Here is an 18,595-nt window from a genome sequence, read left to right on the forward strand (position 1 = left end):
GTTTTATCTTAACTAAAGCACAAAGGCTCTCTCCTTGTGAAAGCTTCCTTGTCTAAGGCAGTTGACAGCAGAAGTAATTTAAGAAATGTAGCATTGTCCTGATGCATTTAAGGACACACCACATTAATTATTGTTAATTGTGACAAACGGGTCATACAGGACTATAACTATTAAGTCCTTGCCAATTTGGTTGTGTCTTATAGGCTTAGACATTCATTAATATGTCGTAAAAATGAGTTGTGTATTTGGCAGGAAACCCATTTCTGGAAGCATCAAAGTTCCTTTACTTTAAAAGTAATATATGGCCTGCAGATAATTCCGGCTGGCCACCTATTTTTTGCAGGGAAAGTTTTAGTGTAATGTAGCTGTATTTATGCAAGTGTTGTGTGTTGCTGCTCTTACACTGAATGACTGAAGTGCTCTTACACTGAATGACTGAAGAGAGCAATTATAGCATAGAATATATGGTTTACAAATCCTAAAATACTTACTAATCCAGCTCTTTACAGAGAACTTGGCTGACTTGCTCTAGGCAATAAACTAATATTGCTAATGAGATAGTGCCTGGGTATCACAGGTCAGTGTTAACATTTGTATTTATTCATGAAGAATCTCCATTACTCTGTGGTGTGGCAGATGGATTAGGTTCTTCATTCATCTAGAAGTTTATATGAATATTACATATCCCTTTCTACACTGTTTATGAAAAACTTGACCATAAATATAGGCTCCAAAATTTTAATATTGTTCCTATTTACTTTTTACTCACCATATTCAAAGAATAAAATGTTAAACACTATATGTGCAAAATTCAAAACTGCCAAAGGACTAATCAAAAAGATGGTTATAAAAATGTCATTTATATATAGCTAAGATAAAATATCATTAAATATTAATAAAATTAAATATTAATATCTATTAGCAATTCTGTTTCCCCCATTCGATAGCTCATTAAGTTGCAAACCCACATAGAGTTCAACATTCTAATTGATAAAAGTAGAAACAAAGCACTTCCTCTAGTGGTTTTTCTTTTTAATGAGCTCTACGTTACCAAAAGCATATTAGGGACACAAAACCCACCATCCCCTCTTCGCTCCCCACCTATTCCTGAGAAAAAGAACTATTTGTTAAAGAAAATGTGCTCTGGTGACAAAAAGAGGGGATAAAGAAAAGCAAGTCTGATCGCTTGTCCCACAAATAATGCAACACAGCAAAGGCATCTAAAAGGTACCCAGCAGAATTGCACAATAAATAATTAACCCCAACCAAGTGCAATATGTTTCCGTGTACCTATAAAACGATGATGCTGTCAGATGTTTTATTATATTATATATCACAGTCACACATGCAGTTATATACAAATAGCTACTATGTCTTTCTAAAACATGGGCTAAGGAGTTTCTTTTGCTAAATACTAGGATCACTGACGGGCTGCGTTTTACTTACACTTCAGCTGACGTCGTTATTTAAAACCTTGATGTATTGAGTTTCTGCATACCTTCCCACAGAGTCTCCTTCTATCTCCTGCTCCAATAAATATGACTTCATATTTCTTTCTGTGCTTTAAATCAGTTTAGTAAGTGAGACTGCATGACTGCATTATTCATATAAGTCTTCATGCAATACAATGTAAATTGGTTTTAATGGCACTTCCATAATTGCTCTCAGAGTTAGTTGGATCTAACTTATTTCATGAATTCATTATAATGGATATCCTTATGAATAATGAAGAATTGTAAAGAACAAAACATGTTTCATTGCAAAATGCCACATGCATATTTATCTCTGCCTATCCGTCCATGAAATTATAATGTCCCAATTTCTACCTTATGGAAATGTCAATGTTCCATCATAGTAATGCAAATTTTGTACAGGTAAATACAAATAAATTGTTATGTAATTAAGTAGAAAATAAGTAACAGCACCTCGTTTCTGTTGTGTGGCTTGCTGTGCTCTTGAGAAGGGCCGTGGAGGTAGCCGAGGCTTCTTTTCTCATTCAGGGTCTTGTTTGAATATTTCTTACTCAACCAGAAATCGCTGTTTCTGTCCCTAAATCTCATAGCTACAATGTAATTTAATTTTCTTTCATCTTAGCTTTTTCTCAGGGTAGAAAGTAAACTTTTGAAAAAGTAATATGTTTATGTTTCTTAAATCAGAAAAGAAAAAAACATGCCTATTAGTATATAAGCACAAATATGCTATGTGTATAATATTGGGTGTTCTATATCTCAAACACTATAATTTACAAGGTTGTTATATTACATTCTAACCTCACCACAATTTCATCATCTAGATGATACATATATATAAACACACATATATACATATATGCATATTTATATATGTGCATATATATCATAATGAAAATGATGTTTCATCTGTACATATGTACAATAAAACAACTCCGTGTAACATTAAACGCTCAATTATTCTGACCAAAGAATTCACTATGACTGTAGTTGGATGGAAATAATTAAATTGAGTATGAATACAGGGAAGTCTGTAGGTTCTAGTTGAACATTGTTAAGTTGAAAGTGAGTCAATTCCACTTTATTAGTTTATTGATGTTCGACTACAGTTGTCCCCCCTACTCTCCCTCCACACCCACTCCACTTCATATATTCAGGGTTCACATTAAAATAGAGATTAATTTGAACTGTAAAGAATAATAATGGTGATAATAAAAATATAGATACTGAAAAGAAAACACAAGTAAGTAAAATTGAGCAGTTATAGTCCTTGGCTTTGGGCAAGAGTTGGAGGCTGCTGTTAGCCCTATGTCTGTCCCTTCAATATCTGGGCCCAGCCAAGGCTGATAGTTAGCCACTACCAGACACACAAGATCTTGTTCCACCTGAGACCAAGCTCCAAAAAGCATCTACTTCAATTTTTTTTGTCTCCTGCTGGTGGCATAAAATAACTGTCATTGGTAGCTGGCTATCTTAGCATAGTGTGTCCCTGGACACTGGCACCCCAAAAGGGTACCTCATGCTAGGCAAGGTCCTGGTCTCACGCAAGGTCCTGGTCTTTAAAGCCCCTTCTAGGGCTTTAAAGGTTGTTGCTCAGTAATGACAATGGGCCTTCCTGGTTATTGTGTTTTCTTTCTCGGTTGCTTCCAGTCAGTATGATGACACATGCAACCTGGGTTAGTCTGATGCTCTGTTGAATATGGGACAGGCATTCCTTGTGCCATAGGACTTGCTCTCCTTCTCTGCCACAGTCCTCATCCATTCTTTTTTGCTGGAGAAAGATGAGAAGTCAAGGATGAGGCCAACACAGGATTGTGGGCACCCTGGTCTGAGCAAAGTCATCATTGGAAGATACACTGTTCTACGTTTATTCTCTAAAATTTCAAAGAGCAAATTAACAGTTGCAGAAAAAAAGGTCTCTCCTGTCTTTCTACTGAATCCAGGAAAATTGTATTCATTGTTATTATCAAATTACAGACACATTTTGAGAAAGTCACTAAAAGTCAATATTTCTAGACAACAAGTCAGAAATGCTATAAACTTCATGTAAAAGGTGCCACTAAAGAATTATGAAGACCAAAAGATCTATAGTTGCCCCTTGAACCACAGGGATTTGAACTATGCAGTTTCACTTACATATTTTTTTTCAATAAAAGCAGCTGGCCCTTCCTGTCCCCTGCCTTTTGCATCCCACGGCTTCAACCACGCTTGGGTTGAAAACCAAGGTGGGGATTGAAGCAGGGGAGGGAGGGGGAGATGGCTGGGGTGGGGGAAGAGAAGTGGGGGGTAAAGGCAGACAACTGTACTTAAATAACAATGAAAACATAAAAATAAATGTAATATAAAAACATATTTTAGATTTGTGGTGCAGAATACTTGTTTGGGAATGAGAAAATACAGTTTGGGATCTGGGTTGATTGAAGGTGAGGATCCAAAGTGCCACTCACTGTAGAATCAAAGTTGTTTGCAGACTGAAGGCCAGAGCTCCTACCTCCACATTGTGCAAGACTCAACTGTAAGGTGTTTCCATACAGACTGCGAGGAAGTGTTGTTGGTAATGATATCAATGCTACCTTATTGTTGTGACAGAACATGTAGAATTAGCCAGTACTGGTGCATTTGACAGTAAAGCACGTAGACACAGAGTTGACTCTGGACCTGAATGGAAAGATATGGTGTCTTGTCCCCAGAAAGCATCTTTACATGCTTTGTTTGGGCAATAAACACGTACAATACCTTAGTACCACTTTTCTACCCTTATCCTCTATCTTGTCTCCATCAACAAATTACTATACCTCAGATGAGCCTATGGATTCTGTATTATAGATTTAATCAAATGGTTTATATGGAGAGGGGCTCACAAATATATTTGCCTGAACCCTGTACACCCTCGTGAGAGCTCTGTAAAAAGATGATGTAGAGAAGACCATAAAAGTCAATAAAAATATCATTAAAAAGGTGCTAAGAGCATGGAGGGCCCACCTGAGGTCCGAGGTCAGACATTTGTAAGATATTTTCTCCCCCACTCCCCTTAATCTTTGTTGTAGAAACTGGAAATCTATCCACAGCCGTTGCTTAGATTCTGGTAACATTAAAACAGAGAAACAAAAGATGAGGAAGGAGATGATAAAAACAAAGGAATAGATAACTGCTGAATTGTGGTACCATGGCTGCGTGTGGGGCCAGGGTGATTGAAGATAATTGAATGGCCTGGTGTCCTTCACAATTTATGACAGCAGATAAGAACATCTTATGTTCACTTTGCTTTACTGGATTCAGCAGTTACTTTATTTTGAAACCATCTTCAAAGGTACTTTGATCCTCAGATCTCAATGATCTCTACACTTCTGCCACTGTTTCTGCCTCCTAAAACACACTCTCATTCTTCTTTCCTTGCAAAATTACCATTTTTCCTCCACGATCTACTCCAAATGTTGAAACATTGGTGAGGAATGTAATTACCTTTGCTGCTTTGGTTAATTTCTTCATCTTTGTGCCTCAGTGGAATTTCTGTTATATGACTTGCTACATTGTATTTCAAACATTTTCTTATGCATTAATTTTATCTTTGGCTTTGTACATAACCTCAGGAGAAAAATCACATCTAATTCATTTTCCCACTGTATCTAATTTGTACTTAATAGTTTGCTAAATGGAAATTAGAATAAAATGTGGACACAAGACTTGCAAAACAAACAAAATGAACCTAGTCTTTTTCTGTGGTCTTTTAAAATAACGGAGAACTAGAGGGATAAAACTATGTCATTCATCTCAATAAATATTAATATATGATTCTAAATATATGCTCTCAATGCCAAAATAACTTCCCATAAATTCACATAACCAAAATACAGGAAATATATTAATGAGATAGAAATGCAAATAGCCAATTTGAATAAATACATTTATATTGATATTAGGACGTTTAAGATTTTGAAAGACACAGTAATCAAAGTACAAACTATAGATCATTTTGATCTTTAAAGTAGAACACTTGTCATTACTTTTTTCCCCTGAATCTGTATCCAACTTGCCATATCTGGGATTTTTTATTTGTTTGCTTATTTGTTTTTTGTTGAACCTCCTTCCCCAACAATATTGAGATGCATCAGGAGAGAGCTTGGCTGCCTGCATATGTTTCATTTGCTTTGGTTGCAGTTTGTTGGTGGACCGCATAGTGTGGCTGCTTTTAAAAGTTATGGGAACAAAAACTTGAAGGGAATTCTAAGTGCCATGCTTGACAGATGAACCTCAGTTCCTCAATCTTATAATTCTAGAATATTCTACCTATTTTTTTCATAACATTTTTAGGGGGGCAGGAAATTATTACATGTTTCTTGGGATTATTCTGGAAATAGGCACATCTTATATTTTGCCAGGTATCTGTTTCTGATCAGCATTAATATAGGTTTTACCTCTTTTTCAAATCCTTTTCATTGTGGTAGGAACATTAAAAATGAGATCTATGTCTATGCCCAAGTTGCAATTTTTGCAGAGAGGCCTTTTACCCAACCTCTGATAACTATTTGCCCCCAGCTGGCATTAGTTCTGGATTTTCTCACCTTAGCTGAAAGGTCTTCGTGGACTGTGCTCGTGCAGATGACTGTGCTTACTCTGAACCAGTGCCCTGGGTCTCGCTGCAGCACAACCACTACTTGTTTTTTTGACACTTCCCTGGACTTACACATTTCTGGTGCCATTTGTTTTTGTTGCTGTACACTTTTATCACCACCCCACAGTGAAGTCGGCAGGCTAATTATAAGGGGATTTATCTTTATGCCACATGCAGGTAGAAGAACATGAAAAATGTGTATGAAACGTTTTGATATATCCCCTTTACTGATAAAATGGATGTCTGCTCTTATTGTTTTGTCACCTACTGTTTAGCCTTAACTAAATTCCCCCTGGCTCTAGTGGTGTCCTGTTTTACTCAAATTCACATGGTGATGGCCCACTGGGTTTTCAAATATTTATGCATTCATAACTCATTTTAGTGGTGTTGATTTGTTTTTGTGATTGTTCCTCTCGAGTGTTAGGTATGATAGTCATTTTTTGCTATAATATAGAAAAGCAAATCTTTACTCTCCTTATCTGACTATATGCAAACTCAATACACACACACACAAACCCTGTACCACACACAGGTATAGATGTATAAGTATTCAAGTAATTAACATATGTACAATAAATTAGTAAAATACTTACATAAATTTAACATTTGAAATAGTTATGTCCAGCACTTAGTTGTGCTTGCATCAATTCTGAGTCAAATGCTTCTTTAAAAAATGTCAATTGTTTTAGGAATTTGAACAAACCTATAGTAAACATTCTTGTGCATATCTTTGCTTACATGTACAAAACTGTCTAGGAGTGGAGTTGCAGAGGCAGAAAGTACCTGCATTTTCCCGTTTACTAGATATCACCAAATGCCTCTTCAAAGCAGTTGCATCAGTGTTTGTTGGGAACTGCTCTGCCTGGTTTCAGGAGTTGTAACTGCCCCCCATGGCTAAGGCTGAGTAAGTGACCTCTGAACTGCGAGCCATGAAGGAGACAAAGCTTGTCTCTGCTCCATCCCCTGTCCCCAGTGCTTTGACGGTTAGTCTATGATGGGCATGATGACCCCTTGAGCAGGGGCAACCTAAGCCAGACACAATCACTTGGGAGGCCATCATGGAAAGACTTGGGGGTTGCAACAAAGAGGGATGATGGACCCTCACCCCCCGGCTATTCTGACATATCCCAAGTCCCCATTTCCATCTGGAAGAAGTGCTTCCTGGCTGTAATCCACTTAAGCCTAACAACCTATGATGGGGAAGGTGGGGCAGCCCTGTGCTGGAAAGGGTGGGTATCTGGGGTAAATCAGGCATAAGAAAGAATATGTAAAAATTCTGCTTTGTTTAGAATGCTCTCATTTAAATGATAAGGGTCCAAGCAAGAAGTTGGTTCCTCAAAGTTTTATGGCTCTCTAGCTATCTGACCCTGACTGAGAATAGGCCCTCATAGTTCTTTGAATGCTGTCTATTGTTTGACCTTACCTGTATTCTTGTGCAAACAAACCCAATAAATGCCCCTTGAGGAAGGGGCTCTTGGCCTTCTCCTTTGAGGGACTGGCCACCTCTCCTCCCCAAGCAGATCATGTCTTGGTAGTTTCACTTTCATCATGGCGGACGGGGGGACTCTGCAGTCAAAGTTGCCTCCACAAGTGTTTACTTCCAAAACTAACTGAAAGTTTCCATCACTCCACATTCTTGTTAATCACTGCTAATTTCAGACATTCTAGTTAATTAATTTTTTGCCAATCTGATTCAGTATGAAATATATGTCACTGTTGTTTTATTTTGCATTACCCTGATAGTGACTGATGTGGAATCTTTCTTTATATGCCTATTGGAGACCCTAATTTCCTCTTCTATAGATATTCAGCTTATAACATGGTAAATTCAATATTTTATGAATTATAGTACATAATATAATCTGTACTCTTCACTTTGTTCCCTGAACTGTAAAAATCTTCTCACAGTCACTGACATAGCTTTTCCTTTGATTTGTGAAGATTAATTTTGAATTCATGATTGTATTTTAATTCAAATTTATCATATGTTTGGTTTGTGCTTTTAATATTTTGTGTAAAGAAAGATTTTGTATTCTTTTTCATAAAAATATTCTGTATGATTTTACATTTTAAGCCTTTACTTCTTTACACATCTGAAAGCATGATATAATAAAGGAAATCAACTTTCATTTGTGTATCTGCATAGCAAATTGTTCCAGCACCATTTATTTAATAACCTGTCCTTTTCTCATTGATTTTGTGGCCATTTCTTTCCTATATCAAGTTTCCAAGTATGAGTAGGTGTATGTGTCAGTTTTCCCCTATCCTGTGTGGATCTTTGGAGCTGCATTGTTCTAATAGCAATACAGTATTTTCTTCTGTAATTTTATAAAAATGTTTGATATCTGATAGGGAAAACATTTTTATTTTATACATAGTGTATGTACTTTTTGGATTTTGCTCTTTCAAATGAGTATTAGGATTAGCAAGTCATGGTCCATAAAAACCCTTCTCAAAATATCTATCTATAGATCTATCTATCTATCTATCTATCTATCAATCAACTTATGTTTTTATAGCATTTTTGGTCCAATTTATTGTGTTTCTGACATATTTTACCTTATAAATTCTCTTTTGTCTTTTAACTTTAAAGACTTTAAATATGTTTATTATAGGTATTTTACAGATTGTTCTTCTATGTATAGTTTTTAAGAAATAAATTTTCTGTTTCATTGCTTTTGTTGACTTTCCTTATGGTGTTTTGCTTTCTCTTAATCCCCCCCACTCCCTGCCATTATGAGTCTAGAGTTTTAGATTGTGAATTAATCTCTTCAAGACATTTTTGAAGATATTTTCTCAGATTTGCTCAGTTGAGACTTTACTGGTTTTACAAGTATATTTTGGGTTGGTGTCCCCATACCATGTATATCCATAAATTGAAGATTCATACACATACGAAGTTCACACCTGCCACCTGCTTTCTTAGGGATGAAGCCTTCTTTATCTATGGCCACTGGTGAGCACCTGGTATTTATATAGCTATTAAGAATTGGTGGCCAGAAGCTTTTTCTAGTTCCCATTTTATGGATGAGGCCATTTTTCTACATATGTGTTGCATGCAACTATCTTATTTCTAGATCCTTCAGATCAGGGATATCAAACTCATTTTCACCAGGGGACATACTAGCCTCACAGTTGCCTTCAGAAGGCCAAATGTAATTTCAACTCCTTAATAGTTAAGGAATAGTTACATTTATATAGTCCTAAAATTATTTTGGCACTCTGAAGGCAACTGTGAGGCTGATGTGGCCCCTGGTGAAAATAAGTTTGACACCCCTGTTAGATCATGGGACCTGAGGTCTGTATTCCCTTAATAATGCTAGGAATTTAAATCCCACTAGGCCGTTCATGCCTTTATCTGTCTCTGACAATTTCCTGACATATCAGTTTTCCCTTCTCTTACTCTATTGCTAATATCTTTCTAGTGTCAAGTTCCCTTGAAAATCGACCAGATAAAAAAGATATACTGTACCAGTGAATTTACAACATTGTGTGCTTTAGAATTTATAAGGTGTTCCCGTCACATTTTTTCTAAAGGTTTGCTTAATTAAGATATTTCTAAAGAATATGAAGCCATAATTCTGAAACTTTGGTTCTGTATTCTTTTTTCAGCTTCCAAGATACAGATGTAGTTGATCAGTGATCCTAGTTAGCAAAGAAGAGAAATAATCAATTATTCGAGTTACATTATTAAGTAACATCCATCTTACTAAGCAAGTTAAGGTTTTCTAGTCCTATACTGTCCACAACAGTATTTTTAAGCACTTTTTATTCCATTGATTATATTCCTAATGGTCTATGCACACTGTCATTAGGAAGTTACTTTATTCCAGCACTTTTTCCCTTCTGTAGAAGGAAAAAGGGAGGAAATGTGTAAGGTGATCCGTGGTAGACTGAAAAATAGTCTCTCAAAATACAACCATGTCCTAATTTAGGAAGCCTATGAATGTTACCTTATATGGCAAGAAAGCACCTTTGCAGATGTGATTAAATTGAGGATGTTTAAATGGCGTGATTTCCCTGGAATCTGGGTTGGTCCGAAATACAATCACATACATTCTTCTAGGTGAGGAGTATAGGGAGATGAGCACACCCAGAGGAGGAAGCAATGTGACGGGAGGCCTAGAGATTTGAAAATGTTAGCCTTGAAGGCTGGAATAATGTGGCCACAAGACAAAGCACCCTGGCAGTCACTGGAAGTTACACAAGGCAAGAAATTGAATCTTTCCTACACCCCCTGATGGAGGTCAGTCCAGGCATTCTGATTTTGGACACCTGACCCCCATACCCATGAAAGACTAAATTCCTATTGCTTCCGACCACTAACTACATTTGTGGTCATTTCTTACCAGAGACAGAGGAAATTGCATTTTCACTAAAATTTATAACGTAGTTTTAAGATATGTAATGGCTCAGCATTTCTTTTGAACTTATTTCTTACTTTAATAATTTTTAATCTTAAGATATATTTTTGGACAGGTAAATCTTTATTGCTTATCATATGTTCAAATTAGCACCACTAATTGTTATAGCACTGCTATAACAATGTACAATAGACGGGGTGTTTGAAACAGCAAGTATTTAATTTCTCACAGTTGTGGAGGCTGGGAAGGCCGTGATCAAGGTGTCAGCAGATTCAGTTCTCCTGGATTGCCCACAGCTGTCTTCCCATTCACATGGCAGGGAGAGGAGAGAAGCAAATTTTCTCCTATCTTTTCTTACAGTAGCACTAATTCCGTCAGGAGAACCCCACCTTCATAGCTTAATTAACTTTGAAAGGCCTTCCTTGCAAATATTATCACAGGTGAGATCAAGGTTTTAACATATGAAATCTGGAGGAACCCAAACATGCAGTCTATAACCCCAGAATAACAGCAAGATAAAATGTGTTGCTGATTGTACTTCAGAAAATAACTAAATAAAATTATTTTTAAAAAAAGAATAACAAAACAGTTACCTTATGTGGAATATCTCACTAGTCTATTATCTATAATTTCCACTCAATTTTTATGATAACATGATGATAATTACTGGTAAGTATTCTGTTTATCACTTAGTTATCATGGCTAATATGGAGATATTCATTTTAATTATGCTATAAATTCATTAAGACAAAACTTTGTAAAAAGATGCAATTAACATAACTGACTTTCTGTCTTTTAAAAAAATCTAACCATATGAAAACTTGGACATGATATTAGGATGCAACAACAGAGGAATATATGGTTCTTCTTATTAAGTAATGTTATTTCCTCATACTCCTTTTATCGTTTTAATGTATAACGCCTGACAAAAAGCAATCAGTAAGTTGTGGTTATATGAAGACAATGTATAAAGCTATTTTCCTTCATTAAGCATGATGAACTTTATCAGGAATTAATGATGATACATTTCCATTGACTTTCATAAAGATTCCTTAGCATCTGATACAAGGCACCTATTTTCCCACTGGTATGGACATCTTTTTATAGTTAATCCTCATATAATTTTTCACACAGAAATGTAAGGTATATTTTCAATAATGTACTGCATTAAATATAAGATGCTGTTTATTTGACATATTTTGTAGGATTATAGTCAGCAGTTATCAGTATGACACAATGCTTACCTTAACAGAAATAATTACTGGTATGTGTGTGTGCCCATTACAATAGATAGATATCTTTCCTAGCTCAGTTCACTGAGAGGCTTAGAATCAATGGCACCTCAGTAGCAAGGAGCACACTTCATACCCAGACATGGGTTTTTAGTACCATTCTCCAGCAGAAGGAATCAAACCCTGAGACACTGCTGAGTATAGGTCAGAGGCTGGGAATGTATAAGATGAGCACGAACTACCTTGTAGTGGTGACAGTGTGTCAGGACACACGCTCAATGAACAAATCAGTGCAGTGTGTGAAAATGCCACACAGCCAAGTGAAAAAGCTCTTAAAGACCAAATTGGAACAATATGTGAAAAAATAGTGCAGTATTGGACTATCACACAAAATGCAAAATAATATCCATGAGTTTATGTTGATATACATAAATTACTGAATGAGAGAATGAATGACTAAATTGTATACACAAACGAAGAAACAAGCAGATGGGAAGAACAGAGAAATCTGTCTTGCAGAGGAATTTCAGATAAACATTGTAGATATCTTTTTCCTTAAATAGTTGCCGTTTAACTCCCAGCCAGACCCTGACTGTGGGCTGTGTTTGGTGACTTCCTTCCAGAGGCACAGCAGGGGGAAAAAAGAACAAATGTCATGTTGATGACACGCACCCTTAATATGAAGGTCTGAGAATGCCAGTACCTCTGCGACCTTCCTCTAAAAATCAGTCTAATAAAAAAATAGATCTTCCATGCCCCAATCCCATGTCAAATCATGAGAAAAATGTAAGGCAAAATCTGCTTGAGAGACATTTTGATCATTACATTTCAAAACCTACAAGGTCATCAAAACAAGAAAAGTCTGGGAAACAATTGCTGTTCAGAAGAGGCCAAGGCAATATGAAGACAAAATTTAATAGAATAATTGGAACAGAAAAGGAACATTAGGAGAAAAATTACTGAGACTAGAAAAAATGTCATCACTGTCCGTTCCTTTGAATTCATGCATCAAAATTTAGGGGAATGGTTAATGGGGGGAAGACAGGAAAGGTTTTCAGGAACAACTATAAAGGACACATGGACAAAACCTGGGGGCAGGGGTAGAAGCAAGGGAGGGAGGAGGGTTTGGCTGGAGTTTGGGGGAGAGGTGGGGAGTAAATGCAGACAACTGCAATTGAACAGCAGTAAAAGAATTTTCAAAAAAATGAAATATAAAATGCCAACCAATAAGATACATTGAATGTGGGGTATACAAGAACTCTGAACTGTCTTTGCAGTTTTTAAGTAAAGGAAATGGACAGATCCTAAAAGAAATGTATATAAGAAAACCAAAATCGACATTACTACTTTGGGTTTGTCTTTTCAGCTGCTTTTGGCTCGATTTGGGAATATAGTCCATTTGGAACTCAATTGCGGTTTTGCATTTTAAATGCAGCCTTCTCAAAGGTAGGTGACATTTAAGCATCATCAAGATGTATGCCTTTAACTTCTTAACGAATACTTCAAAATTTAAAACCTTTTAAAACTTCTTTAGTTTTTAAGATATTTACTTCATTACAATTCAGAATATTCAGGTCTTTTGTTTTTATAGGTTGTTGATAAAAATATGACAAAACCATAAGACTTAAGTACCCATTTCTTTTAGCAAGAATTCTCTATCTGTAAGTTTCTTCATTGTATCTTTCCCACTCTCAATTTTCAGAGAGGTTTGAAAAGACCTACTGGGTATGCTGCTAAAGAGAAAAATTGATTTTCACGTTTTATATTCTCTTTTACAACACTTTGCCCACTCCCGCGTAACTAGTGGGCTTTATTTTTGTCAAATGGATTGGAAATATCTCATTTCAAAAGCAAACCTCAGATAAACCTTTGACACAGGAAAGAAAAAGGCAATGCGGCACATCTTCCTGTCTTTATCAATATTACTTTGGCAGCGTTGAGTTCGACTGTTTCTTGGGCAGGTAATTGTGGGTTGCTTTTCCTTTGCTAACGGCAACAGTCTAAACCCTCAGATTTGAAATTGCATAGTTAGCCTTCTGGTGGCAATAATTAGGGCATTGCCTTGACAACCCCTGCTTGGTAATTATAGCCTCTATTCCTAGGCTGCGAGGAAAATAAGTTTCATATTCTCAGTTCGCAATCAGTGATCAATTAGTGTTAAGAACCGGTATAACAGCTCAGAAACAAAAGGTTGAAAAAATAAGGCAAATATGTAATTAAACGAATGTGGCTTTATAGAACCTACTGTGATATTTGTTTAAACTCTTCATACTCATGTTTAATAGTTAGAATATTAAATATTTTTCTTTTGAACTTCTTTGTGATACATTTATTCAAATAAGGTTATGCTTTAATCTAGCTTTATAACATTATTAATTACTTTCAAGTGTCATATTTGAATTAAAACTAGAAAACTTTTAGATACAAATTTTCAAGATTAAAAGTTTGAAATGCAATTAAGATTTTATATCTCAAATATTACTGATTTCTAATCCCTAGCGGCATCTACCCATTTTTATCCTTCAAATTATTCTCATCAATATTTAGACTTTTCATACAGAGAATATCTTTCTTTTGCTTTACAAAATCTTTGCATTTTTATAGATCATTGGATTAACTTTGAAACTATCTTGAATAATTTTGAAATGGGGGTTTTATTTCAGACCTTATACTAAGATGGATAAAGTACAAGAAATCACCCTTCAACTTAATTCCACTAATTGGCAACTTGTTCTTCTTACAAAACCATAATTTCATCAAACTAGATATTATCTGTGATGCAAGTCTGAGAAATGAAAAATGAAAACCATGGTATTATAATTAGTAATGCAGGACTTTGCATCTTTTATTTAAAGTGAAGCTTTAAGCATCCAAAGATTCAAATAAAAGAGAAGTACACTTCACAAACATCCTTTGTTTTCTTGTTCTGCATTATAATCAAAGATGCAACAACCACAAATACAAAGGGGGGGCTCCCAAATGGAATTTTTTAAAAAATACGTATTTATCCTTACATGTTTAAACTTCAGTCATCTTCAAAGTACTTTCCATTTGAAGCACTATACCTATGAAGACATTTTTTCTACTGCTCAAAACGGTGTTTGAATTCATCTATTCCGATGCATTTTAGTGCTTCTGCTTTTTTTGTTTCACCTCTTCTATTTCAGCAAAATATTCCCCTTTGAGGACTTTTTTTTCATCCAGGGAAACCAAAAAAGTCACTTGCAGGTGTGGGTGGCAAGATCAAGTGAATGGGGAGGACGGGGCACCTGGGATCATGACGTTTTTGATAAAAAATGCTGAACACTCATCATGGTGTGGACAGGTGCTTGCAAATCACCCATCATAAAATAGGCAAACACATTAAGAGAGTCCTCAAAACAAATTCATTGAAGTCAAACACAGCCTCTCACAACAACGTCAGCTGGTGCACTGATACAGATGGGTTCCTAGAAAGCTCACCTAGTGGGGGAAGCCTGTACTACAAAAGGCTGGCCTTCCAGAAGATAATTTCTGTTTCTTGGGGTCTCCCCTCATGTATATGTGTATATACATGTACACATATATGCATATATGAGTTCAATTATCATTTTACATAAAAATAAATATAGTAAATTGAGAAATGATAAATTTAAATAAATTAGACTGCTCATTACTAATTAAGGGATAATTTAAAATGATGCTAAAACCATTTGAAAAAATTTGTTTTCCTTTTGGTGTAAGTGTTTCTATAAACTTGACATATGAGAATAGGCCTGAAAATAATCTCAGTGGATTTCTATAATAAAATAGAAATGAATCCAAGAATATTGAAGATATAGGTGTTCAGCCAAATAACTTAGCATTAAAATATGTCTTTTATCAATTTAATTTTGAATAGAGTAATGTTCTGGAATCTGTTTATAATCTCACCTGTTTTTATAAATCCCTTGTTGAAAAGCAAAGAGAGAACAATATAGTGCTCCTTAATTTAAAAAAAAAATTCCTATTTGTTTTACTCACTTATCACTTATATCCACGATCACCTAACGATTAATTTAATTTATTATAAATTATGCAAAAGTAAAAACAAACATGATAAAATCACCCCTTTTTTATACAGTCAGACAGCACTAATTATTTACCAAATACTTTGTGTCCCAACATGGGAGATGCTGTGGTTGCAGAGGAAGCGGGATGGCATTCCTTCTGCATTTTATGGCTAAAAGGGAAAGAAAAACATGGAAGAGAGACTGGACTTTAAAAAAGTGAAGACAAATATGCAAAAAAATAGTATAAATGTATGAAAGGCATGAAGGTATACATATATAGCATTATGGCACGGTTGGTGAATTTTAAAACATTTGAGGAGTTAGAGAAAACCTTCTACATCAAATATGAAACTAGTTGATAGATAAATTTAGAAAGGTAGGCCCAAATGACAAAGAATCTTCAATGAAATTTAAGAGTGTATTGGGGCTCTAGGTTTCATGTTGTATGTGACATGAAGCCATATTAGTTCACTTTTGAATGTAGGGAAATCATCCGATCTTAGCTCTGTGCATGGATGTGTGTGCACAAGTGTTTGTGTGTGTAAAGCAATGACTACCGGCAATATATTGGTGGATAATATTTACATATATATGCATATCTATTTCTAATTTTAAAAAATATTTTATTTAGTTTTTCTAGAGAGTGGGGATGGGAAGGAGAAAGAGAGAGAGAACCATCAGTGTGCGGTTGCCTCTTGTGTGCCCCCTACTGGGGGCCTGACCTGGCCTACAACCCAGGCATGTGCCCTGACTGGGAATTGAACATGTGATGCTTTGGTTCACAGGCCAGTGCTCAATCCACGAAGCTACGACAGCCAGGGCATGTCTTTCTAATTTTTTGAAAGTTCTGATTTAATTGTACTTCTGCAGATTCTTTCACAATTATTTATATGCAATCAGTATTCAAAAGACATTTGCTTATTTAGAGATAAATAGAAATAATTTAAGGTTTTAAATAAATTGAATCATTCAGGAATCCCTTTATAATTTATTTCATTATGATTAGGAGCAAAGTGTATTCACAAAAGGGAACATTTGGAAATGAACACAGCGGCTGATTCAGAGGCCAAAAATCTAGGCTCTATGTTTAAAAAGATAAAAAAGATAGTCTTTGTGGCTTCAGTTTGACCATCGGGTCCTGCCATCAGGGACCATGGCCTCTCAGCAGTGATGGGGTGAAAAGAGCAGCTGACCGAAGCACAGGGAGAGCAAATCCGGGAGCGGGGTGTGTGTTGCCGATGTCAGGGCTCATGGCCCTGAAGGGGCTCCTGCCTAATTGACAACAGGTTAGGAAAAAAAAAAACAATAGCAGATGCTTGTGTTAAAAAAAGAATAGTACTTCATAAGGCATTACTAAAAATATTTTGTAAATTTAGCATAGCATTCACCTGATGGGTTATTGTTAAGCTTGTAATTAAGCACATCTGAAGAAAATAAATGTTGGGTTATTTCTAAACTTTGGTAATTGTCAGAGGTTAGTCATTTGAAACATGTGTGTTAGGATCTCACAATGGACTTATCATTGGAAATTATGATTTATCATCTACACAGAAGAGTAAGCACAGAAAAGAAAGGAAAATACAAAGGGATTTGACTCTTTCAGCTTACACTCTGTGAAGATTCTTATTCAGAAGAAAGTGTTTTTCCAACGACTCATGGTTTCTGCAAGCTTCCAGGATTATTAAAATAGATTTACAGCGAGTAGTAGCAATGGAAGAAAAACAAAGCCTAAAAAGGTACTCCAGTCTGTCATAAATTTTCCTTTATGTGATTTTCTATTTCTTTACTCAATATTATTTTAAAGAGCCATAAGCCACAATGTGCTTTTTTTAAAAAAAATATTGAACTTACAGGGGTGACATTGGTTAATAAAATTATATAGGTCTCGGGTATACGAGTCTATAGTACAAAGTTTTGGACACTCAGAGACTCGAAGTTTCCTTATATGTGTTTTATTTCATGGCATGTAGTTTCAGTAAATTTTGAAAAGATTTTATTTATTTATTTTTAGAGAAGGGAAGGGAGGGAGAAAGAGAGGAGATGGCAGAGAAAAAGAGAGAGAAATATCAATGCATATGCCTGTCATTTGCACCCCCTACTGGGGACCTGGCCCAAAACCCAGGCATGTGCCCTGACTGGGGATTGAACCACTAACCCTTTGGATTGAAGGCTGGTGCTCAATCCATTGAGCCACATGGGCCAGGGCAAATTTTAGTTGATTTTAAAGGTCACCTTTCATCTGTGAACATAAAGATCACATTTCTTAAATAAAGAAGAACTATATCGATAAATGGAAGATTTTGTTTACTAGCTTTAAAGGAATCCTGTTTATATGTCACGGTGCTTTGATGTTACGTGTCAGTCCTAATCTAGGTCATTGTGCCATCATTCAGGTTAGCTTGCAATTTCTTCAGGATATAAACAAGTGAAAGTGCACACTATCTTTGTTCTAGTAAAAATAATAATAATCCTGCAGGAGAGATGAAAAGAATGATGGGTTATGGTCTACGGGACAACAATTCATAATTTACTTTGCAGATGTCTGTGTAATTTAAGCAGCAGGCAGAACAACCACACACTTGTAGCTGCTATGGGGAAAGGATACCAAGAGGCTCATAAATCATGGAAAGGATTAAAAGCAATGAGCATTCATCTTCTTAACCTCATAAAGGCAGTATTGGAAAGCCAAAGATTAGACCATAGGGTACATGGAATGTCTGTGCAGGTAAAAAGTCCAAGAGTTTTCAAGGCTTCTCTCAATCATCATTGACCTGACATTTGCAAGTCAGCAGAATATAATTTTAAAGTTGATTAAAAAAGCCTCCTTCCATATCAAATAAATTGAATGGTAAGATATATTTCTAGGGTATATTTGAAGTAGAGTCAA

Source organism: Artibeus jamaicensis, unplaced genomic scaffold (genome assembly GCF_021234435.1).
Source record: "Artibeus jamaicensis isolate MK-2021 breed Jamaican fruit bat unplaced genomic scaffold, CSHL_Jam_final scaffold_369, whole genome shotgun sequence".
Lineage (NCBI taxonomy): Eukaryota > Metazoa > Chordata > Mammalia > Chiroptera > Phyllostomidae > Artibeus > Artibeus jamaicensis.